Source organism: Notamacropus eugenii, chromosome 2 (genome assembly GCF_028372415.1).
Source record: "Notamacropus eugenii isolate mMacEug1 chromosome 2, mMacEug1.pri_v2, whole genome shotgun sequence".
NCBI lineage: Eukaryota > Metazoa > Chordata > Mammalia > Diprotodontia > Macropodidae > Notamacropus > Notamacropus eugenii.
In genome coordinates, this window is record NC_092873.1 from 12,817,110 (window position 1) to 12,841,378 (window position 24,269).

At 45.3% G+C, this 24,269-nt stretch overlaps 1 pseudogene; it reads left to right on the forward strand.

The window, feature by feature from the left end:
- The first annotated feature begins 4,236 nt into the window (after window positions 1-4,236).
- The window catches only part of LOC140522517 (pepsin A-like), a 39,235-nt pseudogene continuing 19,202 nt past the window's right edge, over window positions 4,237-24,269 (forward strand).

Here is a 24,269-nt window from a genome sequence, read left to right on the forward strand (position 1 = left end):
AGGGGTGCAGAGGGGCTTGCCTTTCTCCACCCAGCATCATAGTGCCTACCCATGCACAAGACTCAGCAAGCTGGCATCCAGACCCTTGGCTGTTATTCTGGGATTTGTCTTTGTTCTTTCCCAGTCTTAGCTGGTTGAGCGTCTGTCCTGAGATGGACATGTCCAGATGTAGAGAGGATCTTATGAGTTCAAAAAATGTCAAAGTCCTGGGTTCTATTCATCAGAGCCAAATGAAGGCAGGGGACAAGTCCCCAGTAACCAGCTGCTGTGTTACAGCCACCATGATGAAAATTCTGGGTATGTTCCAGGGGATGGCACTTGTTTCAATTCTCATAGACCACTGGATGGATTCAAAAAAATGACAGAGCGGATCAGGACCTTAGAAATCACTGAGTCCAACTCTCTCATTTTATAGATCAATAGAATGATGACCAGAGAGAGAAATTATCACACAGTCAATCCATCTCAACTCCATCCTGATGGCTGGGGCACTACTTGAGTCCTGGTTACCAATTACTACTCCCATTGCACAAGGTCCCATCTCCCTTGCCACTGTTGCACCCACAAGGATGACCAAGGTGCCGATGGTTCAGGAAAAGGACATGGAGCTGCCATCTCCCACCTCCCAACTCCCGTTTGAGTTGAAGTCAGAGGAGTGAGGTCCAGTGACATACCAAGCAACTGATACTGCATTTGTGGGGTCGGTTCTGGGAACCACATGGTAGAAGAAGAACATTGATAAGCCAGAGCATACCTAGAAGAGGAACACTGAGATGGTTAGAATACAGAAAATCATGGATTAGTCAAAGACTCTGGGGACCTCTAGATATGACTGATTGAAAAAAGAGAGGACATGGGAGCAAGGGCTGACCTGTGGGGGAGGAGTAGAACTCAGGTCTGCTCAGCTGCCAAGGACAGACCCAAGAACAGAGGTGAAGACGGATCTCCTCTTGCAAGGGAAGATGTCCTAACCATGACAGACAGCAATAGTGGAAAGAATGGATGGCCCCAGGAGATAGTGGGAGCCCCCTCACCCAGGGTCTTCAAGTGAGAGTACATCATAGGAGAGCAGAAATAATGCCAGACTTGGAGGAAGAAGATCCAGGTTCAGATTCCAGTTCTAACACTCAGGACTTGCACAACCTTTGGCAAATCACTTCACCTCCCTGGGCCTCAGTTTTCCCCATCTGTAAAATGGACTAGAGTTTTAATTTCTAAACGTATAACTCTATAGACACGTTGGGATCCAAACTCACTTCTCTCACAGCTCTACTTCTGACTCTCTGAACTTTTCCATCTCTTCCCTAACAGCCCTGCTACCAACTTACCCCCACCCCCAATTTCCAGCCCTCTTTTATATGTTATCTTTCCAAGGGTAGGGATTGTCTTTTTTGCTTTTATTTACATTCTCAGTGCTTAGCAGAGCACCTAAATATATAGTGGATGTTTAATAAATCCTTCATCTAGTTCTCTGTCTACTGAGTGGACTGTCTAGAGGTCATGGATGAAGGATTCATGGGCTGTCATCTGTATCATTGAAGGAAACTTCCACATGAATGAGCCTACAGATACGTTGTATGATATTCCACCATTATGAATAATCAGGTTATTCACTTCCTTTCTTTCCCCTCTAAAATCTCCACCTGACCCTATTCCTTAATTTCTTGCCCATCCTCTGGCAGTAGGATAAAACATGAAAAAGTTCTGGGAGAAAGGGGACTTTGGGGAGCACACTGGGGGATCCCCCACATACACCCTCATTCTCATTCTTCCAGCTCCTCAGCCTGTAGGTCAAACAGCATTCTTAGTTAGCCATCCTGTCTATCATCTGTTCACTCTTTCCCCCATATTATTCCTTTTACCCCTAGCTAGCCCCATCTCCTCCTGAATTTTTTCTCCTTTCCCCTGGACTCCATACCTCCCAACAGTAAGTACTAAATAGTCCCAGTAATGCTTTGTTTCCTTTCTCAGACCCCAGAAAGGAACCACAAAGGAAGCTGGTTAGGAAAGGCTAATTCCTAGTCAGAGCCAAGAGATCTAAGGCTACTTCAGGACTTTGTCAATGCCTGGCCATACCACCTTGAAGGTGTCCTTTCCCTGAGTCTCTTCCCTTGAAAAATGAGACATGGGCTCTAAGTTTGGAAAATGAGTCTCCTCTGAAAGCCTGTCAAGACTAGACACCCAAGGCCCTTGGCAGAAACGGGAGAGGGAAGGCAAGTGGGAAGAATGAGCTTAGCTCCCAGCCCCCACCAGGAACTGGCATCCCGTGAACCGACACCCTGCCCCTGACACCCTGGAGAGGATGGCCGGAGGAGGACATCGCACCACTTTTCTCCTTACTTGAACTCAGCACATGCTTTTGGTTCCTCACCCTCTACTTCCAGGCCTGACTCTGATGAAATCCTAGTTAGCAATAAGTTCCCCTTCCCTGGGTAAGTCATGGGGCTTCCCAGGAAGAACCTAAAGGAAGAAACAACTCTATATTTGGAAAATTCTTTTATTGGGGATAACAAGGAAGTTTGCATTTCTTATCGGCTCTACCTAATGGACCTCCAAGGGGTCTGTGTGCAGAGGTGGAAAATACAGAGGCAGAAGGCTTTGAGCCAGCTGTAGGAGCTCTTTGCTCCATCTTGCTTTTCCCAGGGGGTTGAGGTACAGGCAAGAAACATGAGGTGGTCCTTCTTCCTGGGCCTGGTGGTCATCTTGGAAGGTCTCATCAGGTGAGCTCTGTCCTTCTGAACTCTCCTAACCAAAGCTATAACTAGGCTAGGACCATTGGCTCTTTGTCCCAAGGTGCCAAAATTGAGAAGGTGTTGATGGCATTTGCTTTCCTTCCACAATGTAGAAACCCCTGAGCTTGATAGTGAGCAAGGATAACTAGTTAAAATTGAAAGCAGTTCCCCACTTCTATAAAATTGTGGGCTACCTGTGGGATCTCTTCAAATGACCACTCAGGGCCTTAGCTTCTTCATCTATAAAGTGGGTATAAAAACACCCATAGGACCAGTCTCAAAGAGTGTTTGTGAAATTCACCCAAGATAAAGTCTAGAAAGCACTTTCTATGTTATACACTAATTAGTATTCTTACCTCATTGAACTGTTGTTGAGAGGATACGGGAAGACAATGAATGGCTTTGGAAAGTCCAGAGTGGAATGTAAATTCCAGGGTCATGGGCCTCCTGTGTCAGATGGTCTCCCTACCTGTTTCTCCTCCTTTCTTAACTGTCATCTTTTCCAACCCTAAAGGACCCCCTTGAAGAAAGGGAAGTCCTTAAGGCAGAGCCTCTGAGAACAGGGTCTGCTGAAGGATTTTCTGAAGAGACACCCATAGAATCAGACAACCAAGTATTTTTCCAGCTTTGTAGCCACTGAAGAATCTGGAGATCCCCTGGCCAACTACATGGACAGGAGTGGATTGGAAGGGCCAGGTTCAGAACCTCACCCCAGCTGGTGTTGGGTGCTGAGAGGAGTGGATGCCCAAGGCTAGTGTTAGTTTTAGGATGTCAGTGGTCAGAAAGAGTGGACAACCCTGGACTCACCCCCAGTGTATAAGGCCCTCAGCCTAAGGCCATGTTTCCCCTGATGATTTGCTTTCTTTTTATAGGGAGTGGATAAGATAGAGTCAGGTCAGTTAAGTCTATAAGCATTTTATTGAGCATTTAATAATTGTTTATTGAGTGAATAAATGCCAGGTACTGTCCTAAGCACTAGGACAGTCCTGCCCTAGAGATGCTCACAATGTCATGGGAGAGACAAGGTGCAAACAAGCTCTCTGGAGGAAAAAGTGAAGGTGGAGAGAAGGCACAGCCATTGAGGAAGAGGAGGAAAGGCTTTTGTAGAAGGTGGAATTCCAGGGAAGTTAGGAGGCAGAGACAGAGAAGGAGAGAATCCCAGACCTGGGGGAGTCAGGGAATGTGCTTAGAGATGGAGGGACTTGTGTAAAAAACACCAAGATGACCGGAACAACCAGAGGTTAACAATAAGCTGTAAGAACAATGGAAAAGTAGAAGAGGACCAGGTTGTGAAAGGCTTTAAAAGCCAAAAAGAGGATTTTGTAGAATTGAACCATGTACTCAGCCTTCTCAGTCTTACTCAAATGAGTAGGTGAACTAAGTAGCATGTGAGGTCCTTGAGGGCAGACCCTGTTGGGAAGACAGAGTATAAACCCAAAAACTTTATAACAGTATGAGATACTGGGAGACAGTATATGGTTAATTGGCAAGTAAGCAATAGAGCATGGTTGCTGTGAGTTCACAGGAGAGAATGTTCTCTGTGGGTTGGAGGGAACAAGGAAGACTCATGGAGGGGGAGAGGCCTAAGCTGGGCCTTGAAAAGTGGGTAGAATTTGGACAGACAGAGAAATTAGGAGGGCATTTGGAAAGGATGGAATGGTGTGAGCAAAGGTGATGGGATGGTACAAGACACGTTTGAATGAGGACAGTGGGGTCTGCCTGGTACCATAAAGAAGAAAGGGCTAGTGAGCATCCACTGTAACTGGCTGTCTTTCCTGGCCTGGCAGATTGCATACTCTGGAATTATCAGTATTGGGAACACCCCACAAGAGTTCACCGTGCTCTTTGATACCAGATCCTCCAATCTCTGGGTCCCCTCAGTCTACTGCTTTAGCCTTCAGCCCCACTAGGGCCCAAGAGCTTTGGTCATGGTGATGATCCCTTGGGTGATAGGGCATTCCCCATTCATCTGAAGACTGGAGAGAGGAACAATAGTCCTTGCAGATGAGATCAGACCCTTCAGAGTGGTTCTTAGGATCATAGATTTAAAACTGGAAAGGGCCTGAGAGGCCATCTGGTCTGACTCCATCCTTTTTTCAGAGAAGATAAGCCCATAAGATGAGGTCCCTGAGGACTTCCAAGTTTACAGAATTTCAACCTTAGAACAGATGTTCATTTCATCATTAAGATGAGACATTCCTCCTTTTTCTATGATTCTTTCTGCCACTAAACCTTCCCAGGAATCCTCTCATTTATTTCCTTTTCTCTTCCCTACTGCTTCACGCAGGATGGGTGGGAATTCCACAGAGCCTGCGCACTAAGCGATGGACCATCACTCTTTTGGTGTTTGTAGCCAAGCTCAATCTGTTTGATTCTATGAAGTCCTTCAGCTTCCAGCCCACCAGCCAGACTACAACTATCCACTACAGCACCAGAGGCATGACTAGGTTTCTTGCCTATTACACTTTCCAGGTGATCATGGAATCCAATACAAGCCACAGCTAAAAGGCAAGACTGGCCTTAACAGGAGCAAGGAGGGAAGTGAGGAAACTAACATTTACTAAGCTCCTACTATGTGCCAAGCATGTGAAGTGCTTTACAAATATTATCACATTTGATCCTCCAAGGATCCTCCCAGGAGGTCGATGCTATTATAACACTATTATAATGCCTTGCCTAGGGTCACATAGCTAGAAAGTATCTGAGCTGGGATTTGAAATCAGGTCTTCCCGACTCCAGCCCCCAGTGGCTCTATTCACTCCTAGCTGTCTCAAGGGCATATTGGGAAGGCTTCATTATTAACAGTATCAATTTTGACTCAGAGCGAGAAGTCCAAATTCGTATCCCAGAGCAAACCCCATTAAATATGTCCTCATAAAGCCATTTAGGGGTGAAGAGACAGAGATGCTGGGACACCCAAGAAAGCTTCGGGGTGAACTGCTTCCTAGGAGCAGCCAAATGAGGCAGAGACCTCATGCAATGTACGTCCTGAGGTAGCTAGGACGCAGAATAAGGAAGAGTACTGGACTTGGAGTTACTAAGTGCTGGGCAAGTTGTTAATCTCCCTCAGTTTTCCAATGTGTAAAATAAGGATAACAATAGCATCTGCCCACAGAATTATTGGGAGGAACACATGAAATGAGTGCTAAATAAATGCTAGCAGTTATCTCTAAATTTTTGTACCTCTGAATTTTGGAACTCAGGAAAAAGCCCAGATCACCCTACCCTAGTGATGGTTCTGCTTGTTGTTCTAAAAATCTTTCTCTCAAAGTCTTTGATTTTTGAAATTCTGCCTTTAACAATTCACCCCTTTGGGCTAAAAAAAATTTTTAAATGCTAACCCAGAGTTATCAGTTATTGTTCCCATAACAAATCAGTTTCTGCATTTTCTCTGTGCACCAAAGCTTCTTGCCTACTATTCCTGTGCACATCTAGTCTATAAGCACTTCATTCTCTCTTAGACCAAGACTGGAGATATTCTAGATTCTAACCAAGCCTTTGGTCTGAGCAACACTGAGCCTGGGAGTGCCCTGTACTCAGGGCATCCCTTTCAATGGGATTCTGTGTATGGCTTACGTCTCCCTTGCTGTCTCTGAAGCCACCCCAGTCTTCGACAACATGTGGGACTGAGGTTTGCTTTCCCAAAATGTCTTTGTTGTCTACCTGAGCTCGTAAGGAAGGGCAGGAAACGCCCTCCACTGGCAGATCAGTGAACTAACCGCCATTATGAATGAAATGGAGAGTGTGGATGGAGAGGTTCTTGGATTCAAGAACTAGCTTCTAATCCTAACTCTGACACTTTACTGACTATGCCACAAGTCGCTTAACCTCTTTGAGACTCAGGGACCTCTCTAAGACTTCCATGCTATGTTTGAAATGGATTCATTACCTGTGTTAGTTAAGGAAACTCCCACACATAGCTACCTGATGCATTGCCATCATGCTATTACCACCATGTTTGGCCATCTCACTTGTGGGCATCAAGTTACCAAATACTAGCCAGAGCTTGGAAACATCATGAAAGAATGTCAATCCATTTTTAAGAGATTCCCAGCAGCATGAAGTCTTGACCTCAGTTTCCTCGTTTGTATAAGGATGGAATTGGACTAGATGACCTCTGAGATTACTTACAGCTCAGAATTATCCAAGAGGATCCTTTAGAGATCATTTCATCTGCCCCACTCCCATCTTAATGGGGGATGTGTCATAGAGAAGGGAATTGACTTATCCCAGGCCACATGATGACAGAGCTGGTATTCAAATCTAAATTCTGTAGTTCTTAATCTCACATTGTTGTTTTGGGCCTGGTACATAAAGTTTCAAGCTAGAAAAGACCTTGGAGATCTAGTCTAGCCCTGTCATTTTAAGGATGAGATCCTTGAGGTCCTCTAGTTCAGATTCCCTATGACTGAAAATCTCTTTAAAAACATTCATGAGCTCCCAGGGCAGTTTTTGCCTCTACTTCACAGCTGCCTGCTAAGGCAGAGAGTACCCAGAGGCAATGGCAAGACCAAAAGAGGCAAAGCTATCCCATGCCCAGAGCCAAGGTCCCTCTCAGCTGTGTCTGCACTTCGAAATTCAACAAATTCCACAAACATTTATTGAGTACCTACTATATGCAGAGTACTCAGGTACCAAGGGAGCCCTCAAAATAAAGGAGCCAAGGCGACACCTTCAAAGAGCTCCCAGTCTAATAGAGAGACTCCCAACACACAATTATTAACCTATTGCCTGATGTCTGCATTTAGCTAATGGGACTGCTCTGAGGAGAGGGGCTATTTTTAAGGGTTCCAGAAAACCCTTAGAAACCAAAAGTTCTAGGGGATCAGAAGAGAATTGATTATTATAAATTGTATTCTACTTTTCTTTGCAAGTCTGACCCCAAAATTAGAATTTCTCAGGGAGAAGGTTAATTCCAGATTGAAATGAAGAGATGATGGATGGAATGAGATAGGTCATTTTTGCCCACTAATATTAATACCCCTCCCCAAAATCTGGAACAGCTAGGTGGCAGATCTCAGCTGCTTACCAGCTGTGCCCTCCTGGGAAAGTTTTAATTTTCTTTCAACCTCTGTTTCTTCATTTGTAAAATGGGGATTATAATAGCACCTGCCTCCCAGGATTTCTGGGAGAATCAAGTGAGGTAACATGCAAAGTGTCATTATTCTATTTGCGATTTCTGTTTTCTATTTCTACTCCATTTGCCCTAGCTTCTTCATTGGTATTATAATGTTATAATAATAACTCACGTTAAAGTTCATTAAGGGAAGTGAGGGGGTTAAACTAGAATGGTAAGAAAGGCCTGGTGTAAATAAAGATTGGGAATCAGAGGATTTGACTGTGCATTCCAGCTCTACTCCTTACCATTTGCATGGCTTTGGGAACACCCTTGCCCAATCGGGCCTCCTCTACCATATTAGCTGAACCCAGGTTCCTAAGAGATACTATGCCCCCATAGCTGGCTCAGTGTTTTCTAATCAGCAGGTAACCCCTCTTCTGTAAGGTATCTAACTGTGAAATGAGAGGATTAGATTGGATAATCTCTAAAGCCTTAGCCCTAACATCCAATATTCTCTGTTCTAAGGGTCCTTTCTGCTCTGACATTCTAAGTTCAGTGTCCTAAGGTGGGACAATCACAAAACAACAAAGTCTTTATTGAGCATCCTTGAGCTCCTGGTGACTCCCTCCTTTCCTTCCTTCCCCCTTCAGGGATGAGCAGAGGGACAGCATGGTGATGTTTGGGGGTGTAGACACTTCTTACTACCAAGGTACCACTGGGTACCTCTCTCTGACCCTAGATACTGGCAGATCACTCTGGACAGGTAACACCATTCACTGCTGGTCTAATCTGCCTCTTAGGCTGATCTTCCAGCCTTCCCTCCGGGCCTCAGAAACCAGATCTTGATGCCAGGACTTGAGGGGGGGGCTCAGGAATATAATGAGCAGGAAACTAGAAGATTTGACTGAGTCTAGGATGGGCAGTGACCATTTTAGGGGAGATGGGAGAGGGTGGGGATATTGCAATAACACTGAAGTCCTGAGAAGAGGAAAGCAGAACAGAGAACATCTTTAGATAGTGCATATGAAGGAGCTAAAACGTTAGCTGGAGAAGAGGCATTAGAAGACTCGATTCAGCTCAGGACAAGACCAGTCAGGGCAATGGAGGATTCCCAAGTTAGGAAGAGCTGAGGTAAATGTAGAAGGGAACCTTCTGGGCTAGCAGAGGGAGAATCTGGAAAGCGCAGGGAATGGGCCAGAGAGAGCAGGCACATCTCAGGCCCCATGTTTTATAGTTTTGTAGCTTTATATCAAATCGATCCATTGACAAGTCCCTTTCCAAGAATAGTGGTCCTGAGTACTGTGCCCAGAGCAAGAGGTGGAAAGGGAGTGAGGTGGGGGACTACCTACAATGCTGCATTATATAAATATGTACCCGTGGCTAGGAAGTAACAGAAGAGAAGACCCAGGCTGGGCTAGTTATGGTGAATATCCACCAGGGAGAAACTGAGGAGCTCAGGGAAGGGCTGGAGGATAGAGTCAGAGGCTGCAAATTCATCTCCCCTTGGCCACCCTGATGCTGAGCTTCCAATCACATCTTGCTCGGATGCTTTGAGGAGCAGTTTATGAGTGAGGGTAAAGTGGCTTGGGCAGACCCCTACATCTCCCCATTTCCTAGCAGCACAATGAATAGTGAGATTATCAGCTCTGAAGGCGGCTTACAGGGCATCATGGACACAGGAACCTCTCTGCTGACTGGCCCACCCAGAGTCATGGCCAACATCCAGAGCTACACAGGGGCCAATCAGGACTCCAATGGGGAGGACAGCTGTTTACGGAGCTCACTCTGTGAGTCTCCTTGAAAGGGAAGGTAAGCCCTGTCCAATGTTTCTGCCCCCTTCTCCTTTCTACCCTCTCCACATGCAGTACCTTGTCAGCTGTAACTCCATCTACATCTTACCTGACATCAATTACATCATCAATGGCATTGAGTATCCTATATCAGCCAGCACCTATGTCCAGGTAAAGGAGCAACCTGGGAGTTTCATTAGGACTTGGGATGGAAGGATTGACGATCAGATGACCAGAGGGGAACAGGGTGGACAAGCTGTTTAGTGCAATGCCCGTTGCATTGTATGTACTCAATTACATACTGGTTCACTTGACTGTTGACTTGTTCTAGAGTACGAACAACCAGGCCCTTCCATCCTCTTCCAAGGGAGCTCCCAAGCAACTCAATGAGACAATTCACGGTCCCGGAAGGGAGAACCTTACCCAGGCATGGTACTGTGCATCCTGCAAAGGCTCTTCCCTCTCTCCAGTGCCAGAGACATGCTTACTGAAAGAGCAGAGTGGGTAATTCCATCCAAGGTCTACAGAGTCAGAATTGTCAAGATAATTCTAGTCAAAGGGATGGAAGGGTGGCCACATTTACGTGCCAGCTGACCCCTGCCTAGACCCGTGCTTACAGATGGGAAAGGCCAAGGAATACATCAGGAAATAGATGCTGCTCTGTATGAGCACAGTGAGGGAATTCAAAAATTCAATTCAACCAAGTCAGCAAGTCAAGTCTACAAACATTTGTTATTTCATTGCAGGCACTCTGTTAAGGTCTGGGGCTACAAAGATAAAAATGAGAGTGTTCACACTGACACAGCTCACTTTCTCTGATGCAGAGCTGGAATGTCCTTCAGAGGCCATCGGGTTTTACAGCTGAGGAAACTGAGACCCACGAAGGTCAAGTGACATGCCCAAAGTTACAAATACAGAGGAGAGAGAGAGAGAGAGAGAGAGAGAGAGAGAGAGAGAGAGAGAGAGAGAGAGAGAGAGAGAGAGAGAGAGAGAGAGTAAGCATCAGAAGTGGATCCTCTGGCTTCCAGGTTCTTTCTCCAATACCATCTTTCACCTGATGAGGATTAAACGCATTGGCACAGAAGTACGAGTCCACATAAAGTCATTTCAAGAGAGGAAGAGAGCTACTTGGGAGCGATCAGGAAAGGGATTGGGTGGTATAGGCTGCTACTAAGAAAGTCAGTCAACGAACATTTATTAAGCATTTTACCATATTAAGGATTCTACAAGGTAAAGGTGAGAATGGAGTGCATTCCAGACAAAGGAGGCCCTGTGTCCAAAGACAGAGGTGGAAGATGGAAGATCATGGATGAGGAACAGCTAACAGGACAGTTTAATTGGAATGGAAAATGTGTGAAGAAGAATATGAAATTAGACCAGAAAGGTAGGTGGGAACCAGATGGTAGAAAGCCTTAGATGCCAGGCTGAGGAACAACTATCCCTCCTAGAGGATCTTACATTCCAGTTGGAAAGGCAAGACTTACATACAAGAAACAATAACATATGAGAGTGTAAGGTAGAGATGAGTAAGGGAAAAAGAAGGGAGCCATCTCCCATTCATTAGGCTATCCCAGATCTGAAGCAGGCTCATAGAAGGGGCAGCATGGGGTAGTGGAAAAAGTCCTGAAGGTCAGGGGACCTAGTTTCAAATTCTGATCTCACTAATTCCTCACCTGTAAAATCAAGGAGTTGGATGGAATGATTTCTAAGGTCCTGCCCAGCTCCAGACCCTGTGATTTCATGATGATGATAATGGTGATGAGATAGTGATGATGATGGTGGTGATGGTGGTGAGGGTAGTGATGGTCATGGTGATGGTGAAAGAAGAGAACTTAGTATAACCCTCTATTTTAGAGATCAAGAAACTGAGGCCAGAACAGCAACTTGCCCAACATCTTCTAGGCAATAAGTACCAAAGCCAGGACTCAAATCAAATTTCTTTTGCATTGATCATCTGCCACATGCAATTAGCACAATGGGATGGAAGGAGTGTTGGATTAAAAGTCAGAGGGCCTGAGTTATAATCCCACTTTGGAAGACTTCAGTCAAATAATACCACATCTTTGGGCTTTTGTTTCCTTCTCTGAAAAATAGCCTCCGTGAACTTAGGCAAGTCACTCAATCTCCCCTGGGCCTCAGTTTCCTCTTCTGTCTGATGAAGAGTTTGGTCTCTGGGTCCTGCCAACTCTAATGCTATGGTACTCTGACCTCTAAGTTCTATGTACTGGACTTCAGGGAGAATTAATGGGGAAAGGGAAAAAGGAAGGAGAACCCTAGGGATGGCAGGGAAAGGGTACCTGGAAGCAAACTGCCAATGAACAGTTCAGCCCTCCTTCAGCATGCCCAAGACACATGCTTTAGTGGCTTTGAGTCCAGCGCCTTCCCCTCAGATCCTTGGAGATGTCTTCCTACACCTCTACTTTGGTTTTTTACTGAGCCAACAACCAGGTCGGCCTGGTGCTCATGGAGTGAGGCTTGGCCTCTCCAGTGTCTCCCCTGGGGATTTCCAGGCCCTGTACTGAGAGATGACTCTGGAGGTAGCTCATCACTCTACAGAGGGTATGGATGAACCAACTCACCCAGGGGCTCTGATAGATCCCTGAATAAAGGAATGGGCGTTTAATGATGATTTGAATCATTATTTGAATGGACAGATTCACATTTATAGAGCACATCAAGCCCAAGTGCTGACCTTAAAGTTAGAAGGAGTAGAGTTCTGATGCCTGCTGTTGACACTGGCTAGCTGTGTGGCCTTGAACGAGTCATTTACTTTCTGTGAACATACAGTAAAGGGGTTGCTTGGAATGATTTCTTAGTCTCTTCTAGCTCTAGCCCTCAGCCCACCAGCCCCCAAGGCTCAAGCTCACCTAATAGCACTTAGATGCCTTGTGGGCAAGAGCACCATGCTCCCAGAATGCAGAAGGCCCCAACTTTGCCCATCCCTCCTCGCAGCCACATCGTACCACCTGAAACGAGGCAGAAAGGAAGCACCTGATCAAGAGCTCTTCCAGGTGTTCAGCCAATAAGAGGCTCCTCCTCTTCTCAAAGTGCTCACTCCACGAGCACCAGGCTGAGCTGGTTGTTGGCTTGATAAAAAAACAGCAAAGTAGAAGTATAGGAAGACATCTCCAAGGATCCAAGGGGAAGGCCATGGGCTCAAAGCCACTAAAGCATGTGTCTTGGGACGCTGAAGGAGGGTTGAACTGTTGAGCAAATTTGGCCTTGCTCCAAAGCTCCCATGTGGCTGACTGGAACCAAGAAGGACAACTCTGAGCAGCTCTATGGAGTGATCCCAAGCAGCTCATTCAGCCTCCACTGCGCCAATGTCTCCTAGGGAGAATGTCAATCGATCGATCGATCAGTCAACATTTATTAAGTGCCTACTACATGCTGGGCACCATGCTAAGCTCTAGGGGTACAAAAAGAGGCAAAGAACAGCCCTGCCCTCAAGGAGATTACAGCCTAGTGGGAGAGACAACAATAAACCAATATAGACAAGGCAAGCTCTACACAGGATAAATAGGAAATAATTAACAGAGGGAAAGCACTAGACTTCAGAAGGGGTAGGGAAGCTTCCAGGGAAAATGGGATTTTAGTTGTAAGCACCCAGAAGGCAGGCTCTGTTTCTCTTTTGTCTTTGTAACCACAGAGCCTCACGCAGTAGCTAGAATATAGTGGACCCTTAATAAATGGTTAGTGATGGATTGAACCACAGACTGATCTACCCTGGTAGGAGTTTTCTCACTAAGACTTCTCTATGTCACAGGTCTGGTCCAAGATAATCATTATCAGAAGAGCAGCTCCCATTTTTATGGCACAGTAAGGTTTGCAAAGTATTGTATACACCTTATCTCATAAAGCCAACTTCCAAAGGCCAAGTATGACCTCACACATACATACACACACACACACGCATGCATGCATGCACACACACACACATACACATCCATAACTCCTTTTAATAACCGGCCATGTTGCCATCTTCTTTGACTATACCTAAGCAGCTAGGTGGCTCAGTGGTTAGAGGGCTGGACTTGTAGTAAAGAAAAACTGAGTTTGAATCCCACCTCAGACACTCACCAGCTGTGTGACCTTGGGTGAGTCACTTTGCCTGCCTCAGTTTCCTCATCTGTAAAATGTGTATAATGACAGTCCATACCTCACAAAATGAAGAAGTCTCTGATAGAAAGAGGCTCAGGAAGGAGTTTTCCACCATCTTTGTGTCTTTACATCTTTGCCTTTGGACAGGCTGACGGAACCCTGCTCAGAAACATGATTTTTAAATACCTGCAGGAAATTCTCCATTTCAGTTAGAGGTCATTGGACATGAAGACATTGGGTTCTTTCATGGCCACCTTTGGGGGTCTGTGGGCCTAGACCCTTTCTTAGTAGGGATTACCTGGACACCTACTGAAACGGATTGATTCTGGGAGAGCAGTCTGTTAAAAAAAAAATCTCAGTGGGTTGACCTCTTGTGGCAAAAGCTGAAAGCGCACCCCATGGAGAACTGAAGACTGGAAAGAAGGGTTGTTCTCCAGAGCGTAGACTTTTTAAGGGGGGGGGAGGGGGAATCTTCCAAAACATAGGGTTGACTGTAGTCCTCCTTCCCTCCCTCCCTTCAGTGGCTCCCTATAGCTTCAAAAATGAAACATGAACAATTCAGCCTGGAACCTAAGGCTCTCCATGGGACTCTCTTTATTTGCCCAATATCCCACACAAAGTGGACTACCAGTTGCTCCCTGTACTGGGCATTCTCTCTTTCACCTGTATGCCTTTGTGAAGGCTGTGCCCCATGCCTGGAATACCTTCCCTCTTCATCTCCACCTCTCAGGATTTTTGTCTATTTTCAAGGCTCAGCTGTCGTGTTCTATCCTCCCTGAAGCGTTCCAGGATTCTCCCTCCTAATTTATCTATATTCACATGTCCCTCTCCACCCCCAGGAGAACAGAGGCTCCTTTAGGGCAAGGATTGTATTATTTTATTTTCCCATCCCTAGCCCAGGTGCTAGATAAAATATGTATTTTCACAAGGAAATAAGAAATACAGGTAATGGGGTATAGAAAGTTATCTGGCCCTACAGGACAAAAGAGAAGATGGGGACAAGGGAAAGGAGGAATGATAGAAGAGAGGGCAGATTGGAGATTGAGGCAATCAGAATGCTCAGTGTTTTGGGGTGGGGGGAGGGGACAAATGGGGAGAAAATTTGGAACCCAAAATTTTGTGAAAATGAATGTTAAAAGTACAATAAATAAATTTTTAAAAAAAGACATAAAAATATGTATTTTACAAACCTTACAATATCATTAAAATGGGGTTTTCTCATTGAGGATGACCATTACCTTGGACCAGACTGTGATTTCATTGGCACAGGGAGAACTCCCAGTGAGCAAACTCCCTGTACCAATGTAGATCAATCCATTGCTCAATCACCAACCATTTATTAAGCACCTACTATGTTCCAGGCACTTTGCTAGGTTCTGCAATTACTAGGACAAAAGATATAGTAGGTGTTTAATAAATGTTTGTTTAATGGAATTCGTGAGTCAGTGGGTCCAACTCCCTTATTTTATAAAGGAAAAAATAAAGGCCACAGCGGAAAAGCAATTTGGCCAGAATTACGTAGGAGTAGGGAGCAGAGCTAGGATTCATGTGCAAGTGTTCTGTGCCAATTCCAAAGTCCTTTCCCGTATCTCTAGTGTTTAATATAGTGCTTGGCACAGACTAAAAGTTCCCTTCTGGGCTCAGTCCTTCACCCTGCACTGGCGCTGGTTGGTAAAGTCCCTGAAGGGGATAGTTGCTTCTATTCTCATGGTTCTAGGGGGGCTTTCTCCTAACTGGTAGCTTACAAGTCCCTACTAGTGTACTTTCCCTCAACAATCAGCCAGTAGACAGTTCTTTAGCAAAGGTATGTTACTCAAATAGCTCAAAAAAAAAAAATAGTTACAAAGTATTTCCCCGCAAAACATCAGGCACTCTCCTACAAACATACAGAGTCCATAGAGCAGCACAAGCTTATAGTACAATGGTAATGAGTCTTAAGTATAAGGAGTACATGTGGCCAAAGCAACTCACACCTTCCTTAATGTTTTCTTTCTCTGGAGGTACTCATTTGCTGCAGGATGTAAGTGATGGATGAGTCACCCCCTTGACCAACAGCTGGATTTTCACAAAGCATTGGACCAACGGTTCCTTTGCATGTTTAGGGCTAGTAGGTTACTTAGCTACTGAGCTCATTGGGCTCAGCCACAGCTCAACTGGACCTGGAAGTCAGTCATCAAGCATTTATTAAATGCTTACTCTATGCTACATAATGTACTAAGAGCTGGGGGGGGGGGGGGAAGCAAAACAAAAACCAGTGCCTGCTCTCAAGGAGCATATGTTCTAAACATGAAAAAAAAACCTATACAGTTGATAGAAGTTGTTCTCAGGGGGAGGCACTAGGAAGGATGGGACGTGGAAAGGCACCCTGAAGAATGTGGGGTTTGAGGGTGAGTCTTGAGGGAAACCCAGGAAACAAGAGGAGGCAGAACTCTTTCATCACGACTGCAGGACTATTGCCAGACTGGGATGAGCTAGTCAATTGGCCACTGGGCAACAGGAACATCCCTCAGCCACAGGGCTTTTCTCAAGCCCCCCTGTGTTGGTTGGTCCACTGAACTCCCCAGGCTCAGTCTTTAGCAGGCAGCTTTTGCGTGATGCTGCATTCTTTTCAGTGGGAACATGCCTACGCTCTTTTAGGAAGGACAAAGACTCTTAGTTTAAGATTGGCAGAAGCCCCTTCTCTTTAGCTCCTCTAGAGCCTAGACCCTTTACTGCAGAGGAGGGCGGGGTAGCATGGAAGGCTGTATCTTCCAAGTGAGTCCATTGTCTTTGCCAATGAGCTATTCATGACGAGCTCGGATCCTTTGTAAGGTGTAGAATGTTTTAGTTCCAGCTGAAAGAGCTTCCCTTCAAATTTCAAATCCTATGGCCTTGGACAAATTGCATGATCTCTCCAGTCATTCTCTCCTACATAAAAGTGCAATCAACAATATATATACAACCTATGTCAGATGGGATCCAATAAGATACCCAGCTGGGAAGACACTTTACAAGAGCCTAAATGGCCATCTAAAATCTCAGGGATAATGACTATCTGTAATTTCAAGGACATTCTCCTCCTCTGTCTGCAGAGCACCGGGTCCAGCTAGTTCCACCAAAGGAAAGAGGTTTTAAATGGGGTGAATCGAAGGGATGGGATTTATCCGATCAGTCAGCTCCCAGTCCCAGGCTACAAAGAACTCGGTCTCTTCTGCAAACTTGCTGTATTTCTCTGGTCTCTGACTCAATGAATTCAACTCCCCCACAGGAACAAAGCAAACACATTTAGATATTGGATACGGCATTTTCATCTGGGCGTGGAATCAATAAAGGCAATAAAAAAACAGAATAAATCATCCACCACATGACCTCATATCTGCAACGTCTCCCAGCCCAGGCAGCCCCCAGATGGTACAGAGGCCACTCCAGGCCCAGGAGTTCTAGGAAACACACAGATTAGGTTGCTTGGCCTTCATGGCCTCTTGGTCTCTAGGGGAGGGTAGATAACAGCAATCAGGTCTGCAACTGAGCTTCCATGTACGTCAGTCTTTAGAGCACAGATTCAAAGAGTGACCTCAGCAAGGAGACCCCGTAAGATCGTGGATTCACAATTAGAAGGGACCTTAGGGGTCACCTAGCCCAATCCCCCCATTTTACAGAGAAGGAAACTGAGGCCCCCAGAGGAGAGGGGCCTTGCCCAGAGCCACCAAGGGGGGTGCCCAGTAGGCTTAGGTTTGGGACTCTGGTCCTCTAACTACCCTATGCCAGGCTTCTTCTCAATGGTGGGACACAGATGCCAGTCCACACTGGCATCGCCCTCACCTCTCTGTGCCTTGGAGACTGTGTATACAGACTTTGTTTCAGACTTGGCCATTGACCATCCCTCTGGTACAAAGAGCACCATTAGCACCAGCTCCTTGAGGCCAAAGGCTCTGTCTTTTGTAGCTGAGCACAAGACCCTTCATAAATGCTTTGTGGTTGTTCAGTCACGTCTGACTCTCCATGACCCCATTTGGGGTTTCCTTGGCAGAGATACTGGAGGGGTCGTCCATTTCCCTCTCCAGCTCATTTGACAGATGAAGAAACTGAAGCAAACAGGATTAAGTGACTTGCCCAGGGTCATACAACTAGTGAATGACTAAAATCGAATTTGAACTCGGGTCCTCCTGACTCCAGATCTGGTGCTCTGTGCACTGCAGCGCCACCTAGCGGCCTTTTTATAAATGCTAATTGAATTGAATTGGAAAGAAGGGGAAGGAAAGGCATAAGCATTTATTAAGCACCTTTACAAATTTTTACAAATATTATTTCATTCTCACAACAACTCCACAAGGCAGGGTTGTGTTCACCCATGTGAGGGATGATAACAGCAACCACGTCATGTTGGAGAAACTGAGGCAAACAGGATTAAGTGACTTGCCCAGAGTCAGGACACGCAGCAAGGAGGCCTGTGCAGTTGTTGTCATAGAGTCCACAGATAGGAATAAGAGACCTGGGAAGGTAGGAAGGGGCCGGGTATGAAGAGTTTTGGAAACCAAACAGCATTTTACATTCGATTCTCATTTTATAGAGGAGGGAAACTGAGGCCAGAGAAATTAATTGACTAGCCCATGGTCACATAGGTATTGTTAGAGATAGGATTTGAACCTAGGTCCTCTCACGTGCTTTTTCCAGCATTCTATGAAGAATCAAAGCCTAGATTTGAACTCAGATGTCTGAGCTTCAGGCCCTCACCCTTTTCACCAATTAAATTAGGTTGTCACTCCACCTAGTACAACAGAATCTCAGTTTACAAGTAATCTAATTTATGTATGCTTTGCTGGATGAGGAAAATGTTTTCACAAAATTCGTCTTGCAGGACGAACAAAAATTCACAGTATGAACATCAAAATTTTGTTGAAAAACATCACCCAAATAAGGCTGTAGCAATGAGAGTCATGGATATTTTTAATCATAATGCAATGTCACATTTCTGTGACATTCTGAAAAAAACAAGTGTCGTTAGATTCCTAGTCCGAAGCAAACACATAGAAAAAAAATCAGTGAGTCAAAAAACATGGAAGTGATTCTAAAAAATGAAAAATACTTGAAGGCAGTAGTGTTAAGTGAAAGTAACATAAGTGAAAACACTCCCCATGCTGATATCCCCAATGTTCTCATGGAAGGAGATTCTCCTTCCAAGCAATAACCCTTCTTCCTCCTCCTCCTCCCTAATCTCCCTCATGCCAGTCACAACTCTTCTCAAAGGTAGAGTGCAGGTTAATTTATTTTATTTCCGGTTTATATTGTGTACTAATCATTACTACTGTATTTCAGGGGCATTACGGACAAAATAAGCTTACTTAAAATTCTAAATAATTATTTTTATATGAATATTTTGGGGGATGTGGTACCGATAATCTGACTTTATATTACTTCCTACGGGAAAATACACTTTGCAATACGAACAAATCGCATGATAAACAGAATTTCGGAAAGGATTAAATTCATAAACCGAGGTGCTCCAGCACTTGAGGTAGCAGGCATATCCAAATCAGGGGCACGAACTGCGCTGAGAAGAAGGCCAGCCATCCTCTGCCCCAGTCACCCACCCCAGGGAACATCTCTAAGGCTCTAGGAAATCCATCATCCATCTTTTCTCTTTCTCGGAGAGTCTAGGTTAATTTCTTGGCCCCTCTCCAGGCTTCTGGAAGTTTTCAAAATCGCCCATAAATGACTCAGTCATTCCGCCAGTCATTTCCCTTAACCCAGACCCACAGGTGTTCACATTTTCCAAATATTTTCTTACCTGATCTCAGCTAATGGCTGCTTTTCTCAATTCTGACTTCTCTCCTGACCCGCCCTGGTGCTTTAGTGATGTCTTAGTGCACTCAGGCTGAGATGAAGCAGAACTGGACCCTTTTGGGGACTCCACCAGACCCAGACTCTTAAGAAGTTTGGCAGAAAGTGGGGACCCTGCTTGGCCCTCTCCTCTGCATCTGCCACACTTCTAATTGGCTCCTTTGCCCCTTTGAACTTTTCCCCGACTCTGCATCCTTTCATGTCTGCATTCTGGCCTTTCCCAAGGGCACAACCCACCCTGCAAAAGCTGTTCACCTATTGGGTGTCCTGGACCCCCTGGGTAGAAAGTCTAAGCCTTAATCTCCTTGTCTGTAAAATGAAACTTTTGGTTTGAAAAACTTCAGAAGTCTTATCAACACAATGACCAGTCACACCTCCTGCTCACAGGATTCTCTTAGCAAACTGCAAAATGCCAGGGAAGGGTGAGACATTAGTTCCTCTAAACAAATCAATACAATGCCTATATTTGGAAATGCATGTCTCATTATGCATCCCTAGCCCACCACCTCTATTCTAAGGTAAGAGCACATGACTAACTAGCAGTCCTCTCGAGTCATGGTTGGTCACTGCTTTAATAAGAGTTCTAAAGACTTTCAATCCCAACGCCCCATTTTACAGAAGAAGAAACTGAAATCCAAAAAGAGGGAAGCACTTTGCACAATTCACCAGCCGTACAAAGAGCTGGAGCTGAAATTTGAACCCAGAGAAGGGCATCTTTTACCTGCAGGATTCTTCCCACTTCACTAAACCATTGTACGTGGGAAAAGACTATGTAACCTGGAGGCAGGAGGACTTCCCTGGCTGACCCTGGCCAAGGGACTTGACTGCTCTCAGCCTCAGTTTCCTCATCTGCAAAAAGGAGACAGTAATAGCACATACCTCACTGGGCTCCTCTGAGGATCAAATTTAAAAATTTACTTAAAGTACTTCACAAACTTTAGTCTATCACTATTACAACTCCTCATGAAAATGTTTGCAGTTACAGGGATGACTTGTCTACAGCTTACCAGGATAATGCCTGTAATCCAATAATATTATATTCTGAGCCATGAACTAGGCTGAGGTCTATACAATGACCCCTATTATAGAATCCCATAATATCCGAGCTGAGGGGGACCTCAGAGCCCGGCCCATCCTATCCTGGAGCTCCCAGCGATCTCCTCTACAGCATCCTCTGTGAATGGTCCCAGGGCCCAGCTCAAAGCCCTCCAGGGAGAGAAAACCCTGCTGTCTGGGAGCTTACAATGTGCAACAGGCAAGCAAGCAACATTAAAGACTTACTATTGGTCAAATTCTGCTGGGCTAAGTGCTGGGGTCACATATACATGCAAAAGAGATGGTCCCTTCCTGAAAGGAGCTTACATTCTAACAGAGTAGGACAATGGTGGCCAGAATAGGGAAGCATCTAAGAATATGGGTAACACCTATAATCAAGGGTATGCTGGAAAATGCTTAATAACCAGCTCCCTGAGAAAATGTACACGCAGTATACTTTTATATTAAAAGCTGCATTATTAACATGTGTTGCTGTTCTGTGGTGTCCAACTCTTCATGACCCCATTTTGGGTTTTCTTGGCAAAGATGCTAGAGAGGTTTGTCATTTCCTTCTCGTCATTTTACAGTTAAGGAAACTGAGGCAAAGAAAACTAAGTGACTTGTCACACAGCTAGTAAGTGTCTGGGGCCAGATTTGAACTCAGGTCTTCCTGACTCCAGGCCTGGCACTATATCTACTGCATCACCTAGCTGCCCTGTATTATTGACATATTAACCATCAAAATCTGAAATCTAGACAATCTACAAGACAGTAAGTTATGGCCTGATTGTCGAGGTATAATCATTTCCCTGAAAATTTAACAACTGGCTTTCATTAGTGAATTCAAGCTGGCTCTGGTACATCCCAGCATCTGAGAGTATAAAACTGGACAGATGCTTCCATTTAAGAATTCAAAGCAGATACAGATTGCTTTAAGTGTGGAAAACCCTTCATCTTTCCCCACTTCCGTCCTAGGTCTGAAATACTCCTTGAAAGCTTATATTCCCGTAACATGTATGTTTCCCTAGGAGCTTACTCTTTGGAACTACCAGTCACTGACACTTGGAGATCAGTGAGAAGTCTGGAAGTGGAGGGAATAAGGAAAGAGCCTCAGGACACTCAAGATGCAGGGAGAGGGGGAGGCAGAGGACCCCATGCCAGGAAGACATCCCCTAAAAGTGACAGGGGTAACTTTCAGGAGGAACAAAGGTCGTCCTCTATCCATTCTATTCCCTCCCCACCCCACCCCCAGCCCCTTGCCCCAGAGCTAAGCTCTCCTAGTTAGGCATGCCAATTTTTAACACAACTTTGTAGACTATCAGACCAAGAAAGGCACCTGAGAAAGTAAACATGGACTCTTGGAGCTGGAAGGAGATAAAGAGATCCTCCAGTGTAGTCACCCCCTTTTCCAGAGGAAGAAATCGATGCTCCAAGAGAGGACGGGTTTTGCCTCCAGTTACACAGCTGAGAAGTCTTCTCCTGAATGTCTGGTGTCCTTTCGGGTCTGGGCTCAAATTCCACCTTCTTCAGAAGGCTTTTCTTGGTCTCTTCAGTTGCTAATGTCTTCCTCTCTTCCCTCCATCTACTCTTTGTGTATGGATCTTGTGTGTACATAGTTCGGATGGTGTCTCTCCCATTAGACTGTCAACATCCTCAGGAATGGTTTTTGTGTTTCTTTGTATACCTAAAGCTTATCACAGTACCTGACCCCAAATAAATACCTGCTGCTCATTTCCTCTCCTTCCAGGGCAGACACAGCTCTCCTCTCCTTATTTCTCCAAAAGTTCAATCCTCTCTCTGACAGGGATGGGGGACGACATGGCCACTGTGTCAGGAATACCCTTCCTCCTCAACCCTGCCTTAGTTTCTCTCAGAAACAATGTTATACACAAAGCTTTTCTTTCTACCTCCAGCTGTTAGTACCTCCCCCAAATGATTTAAATGAGGAAGAAAGCGTCCTACAGCCGATGTTCTCTTTGCTTCCTTTCACTCTCTTCTAAAAAACCCTACAAGCAGGCAGGCCTCTGACAGAAGCCAACTAAAGCTGCTCCCTCCACAGTTACAGATGACTGCCTCTTTGCTAGATCTAATGGGCTCTTTGGGATCCCTTCAGTTTTGGCACTTTCCCCCTCCTCCTGGATGTTCTCCCCCCCTCCCCCAGGGTCTTTTGGGACCACATTTTCTAAGCACTGCTTCTGGCTGACCGACATCTCCTTTTCTGTTGACTGGATCTCCACCCAAATCCCTCCCACTGACTGATGGTGAACCCCAAGGCTCCATCCTGAGCCTTCTTCTCTCACTGGGTGATCTCATCAGCTCTCATGGGTTCAGTTAGCAACTATCTGCAGATGAATCCCAGATCTATTTATCCAACTGGAGTCTCTCTTGCCAATCCCACATCACTAACTGCCTGTTGGACATTTCAAACCAGATGTCCCATACGCATCTCTGGTGCAACATATCCAAAGCAGAATCATTATCTTTCTACCCAAACTTTCCTCTCTTATGGACTTCCCTCTTGTTGGAAAGGGCACCACAATCCCTCCAGAGGGATCCAAGGTTCATCAGCTCAATGTCATCCTCCCCTTCTCCTCCCCCTCTCCTCACATATCCTACCAACTCATAAATCAGATTCATGCCTTTCTCTCCAACATATCTCAGTTCTTTTCCCTTCTCTCCACTCATGCAGAAGCACCCGAGCTATGGCCCTCATTCTTTATGTAGATGAAAAAATAGGTGATTGAGAAAACAATAATAACTCCTAGCCATATGTCTACTTTCCATCTCTATGAAAACCTACATTAAAAAAATAATCTATCCATGTGCTAAGAGTATCCTTGATAATGATCTGAGAGCAGGAAGACTTCTGAAAAAAATTGATAATTGATCATATATTTACACTTATACAACTGATTGAAATGTTCAGAGAATACAAGATCTCATTCTGCTGCTTGTTTGTTGACTCCAGAAAAGCATTTGATCTGAAGCCTTGGGGCTCACCACCAGTCAGTGAGTCAATGGGAGGGGCTTGGTGGAGATCCAGACAACAGTCAATCTCTCTGCACTCCAAGCCATCCTCCCTCCCTTCAGTGATTGCCTGGTTAGGTTCATTTCAGAGTAAAAAGTGAGTGAGTGTGTGTGTGTGTGTGTGTGTGTGTGTGTGTGTACGTATGCATGGGTGTGTACACATGTACATAAGCTGCTCCTTCCCCCAGGATCTTTTGGGACCACTATTCTCTAAGCACTGCTCCTGGCTGACCAGCATCACCGCCTCATTACTAGATCTAATTGCCTCTTTGGGATCCCTGAAGTTTTGGCACTTGCCCCCTCCTGGACACATGCTTCCTGCTTTTCAACTTGGCCCTGAACTCTCTCAAATTGATGAACCAATAACTGTAGTGTCTTTTACTGAGCAAGAATGGCCAGTGAGGGGGGAAATGTAAGAAAATCTCCACTCCTCTTTGCCACCCCCACTTTATCCTCTGGCATAGGTGCAGTTGTCACACTACACAAAGCTCCCAGAGGTAGCTAAGGTAAAAATAGAGAGCTGGACCTGAAGTCAGAGACCCAAGTTTGAATCCGATCTGAGACACTACTTAATCGTGTGACCCTGGGCAAGTCACTTAAACTCTGTGGTAAGTGCATTACAAATCTCATTGGATTCTCATGATAACCTTGTGAGTTAGACGCCATTATGATCTTCATTTTATGAAGCTAAATAAATGCTTGTTC